A 2,500-nucleotide genomic window follows, 5' to 3' on the forward strand; every position below is an offset into this window, starting at 1 on the left:
ACATTATCGCTTAACCTAACTGTGGCTGTACCACATTATCGCTTAACCTAACTGTGGCTGTACCACATTATCGCTTAACCTAACTGTGGCTGTACCACATTATCGCTTAACCTAACTGTGGCTGTACCACATTATCGCTTAACCTAACTGTGGCTGTACCACATTATCGCTTAACCTAACTGTGGTTGTACCACATTATCCCTTAACCTAACTCAAGTTGTCCCTTAACCTAACTCAAGTTGTCCCTTAACCTAACTCAAGTTGTCCCTTAACCTAACTCAAGTTGTCCCTTAACCTAACTCAAGTTGTCCCTTAACCTAACTCAAGTTGACCCTTAACCTAACTCAAGTTGTCCCTTAACCTAACTCAAGTTGTCCCTTAACCTAACTCAAGTTGTCCCTTAACCTAACTCAAGTTGTCCCTTAACCTAACTCAAGTTGTCCCTTAACCTAACTCAAGTTGTCCCTTAACCTAACTCAAGTTGTCCCTTAACCTAACTCAAGTTGTCCCTTAACCTAACTCAAGTTGTCCCTTAACCTAACTCAAGTTGTCCCTTAACCTAACTCAAGTTGTTCTAAACCTAACTCAATTTGTCCCTTAACCTAACTCAATTTGTCCCTTAACCTAACTCAATTTGTCCCTTAACCTAACTCAATTTGTCCCTTAACCTAACTCAATTTGTCCCTTAACCTAACCCACGTTGTCCCTTAACCTAACTCAATTTGTCCCTTAACCTAACTCAATTTGTCCCTTAACCTAACTCAATTTGTCCCTTAACCTAACTCAATTTGTCCCTTAACCTAACCCACGTTGTCCCTTAACCTAACTCAATTTGTCCCTTAACCTAACCCACGTTGTCCCTTAACCTAACCCACGTTGTCCCTTAACCTAACCCACGTTGTCCCTTAACCTAACCCACGTTGTCCCTTAACCTAACCCACGTTGTCCCTTAACCTAACCCACGTTGTCCCTTAACCTAACCCACGTTGTCCCTTAACCTAACCCACGTTGTCCCTTAACCTAACCCACGTTGTCCCTTAACCTAACCCACGTTGTCCCTTAACCTAACCCACGTTGTCCCTTAACCTAACCCACGTTGTCCCTTAACCTAACCCACGTTGTCCCTTAACCTAACCCACGTTGTCCCTTAACCTAACCCACGTTGTCCCTTTGCCTAACATAGTTCACTGCTCGGAATCTCTGGTGTCGTTGTTATCCTCATGTAGATGTCTTGCGAGTGTTGCTTACTTTCCACATATTCCCGCTATCCACTGTCAATTGTACTGCAATAGGACTATATCGCCGCCCCCCCCCCCCCCCTCTGTCCCCCTCTTTGTGTCTCTGTCCTCTCAAGCTGGTCGGTCTGGCGTTTGAGTGTTAAATGAGCCTCGCAGCTGTTCAGTTGCATTCAGATGTCGACGCCCTCAGTGTACGTCGTGGTATGGTCTGTGTCCATTGTCCGCTGATGTCGTACGCGTAACCCACACGCTGTACCGATCATCGGTCGTTACGTACAGAGTGAAGTAGTGTGATACGTGTGACCGTACGCTGGCTGTGCCCAACGGTGTCGAATCTCAATTTCCATATGTTGTGCTCGATGCTACTTGTCTCGTCTCCCAATAACAGCTAGGTTGCACTGTGGTACGCCGTAGAGGCGTGTGGGAGGAACGTACGAACGCATTGTATGTCACCCTGGGTCGCTGGGGGTGGTGGTGCGGTGAGTCAGGTCAGGTCAGGTCAGGTCAGGTCAGGTCAGCGTGAGCCGTCTGATGTAGTGACGCGTGTATTCCGACTTTGTCGTATTGCCTCACACAAAGTGCTACCCTGGTGGACCGCGTTCCATATCTGGGACATGCCGCAGATGCCGGTTGACAGTGGATCGCGGAAGGGACATCGCATACGTGCGCGGGCCACCTTCCACGTGTTCTCTTCTGCACATGTCGCAGTGTGTATGTGGTCTGATGTAGCGTGTCGTGACACATGACATCCTGGCATGCAAGAATTGTTGAATTCGCAAATGTAGGTGGACATCTACGTTTACTGCCCAAGATACGCAAATGAACTGGAAATCCGTTGTTGAGCGGTTGTTCACGCTGGAGGTGAATCTGTGATGGCGACGATCGGTACAGCTATTAACCGGTTGTTTCAGCGGTACCCGCCACATCCACACACGTGACTAGGTCCATGTGGGTATGAAGCGATACGCGGCGGTGGCTTGGTGGGACTGTTCCCGGCCGGTGAAGGGGGGCCGCCCGGCGTGTTGGCCGCGCGCTGCGTGGGCGCACGCGCAACAGGCGGCTGGTGGGGGGCGCCGAGTGGCAGGAGCGCCAGCCGACGGGCCCGGCAGGCGGTGCAGCTACGCTGCGGCGCACCCTGCACGCGGCGCCTGGCGGCCAAAGTTGGTTCAGCCGAGCCCGGTGCGAAGCGCGGTGGACATCTGCAGTGTGCTGGTCTGATTGAGGACTGTGTGCGTTGAGGATGCGCCGCCGCCTGGCACTCG

The sequence above is a fragment of the Schistocerca gregaria genome, unplaced genomic scaffold (genome assembly GCF_023897955.1).
Source record: "Schistocerca gregaria isolate iqSchGreg1 unplaced genomic scaffold, iqSchGreg1.2 ptg000649l, whole genome shotgun sequence".
Taxonomy (NCBI): domain Eukaryota; kingdom Metazoa; phylum Arthropoda; class Insecta; order Orthoptera; family Acrididae; genus Schistocerca; species Schistocerca gregaria.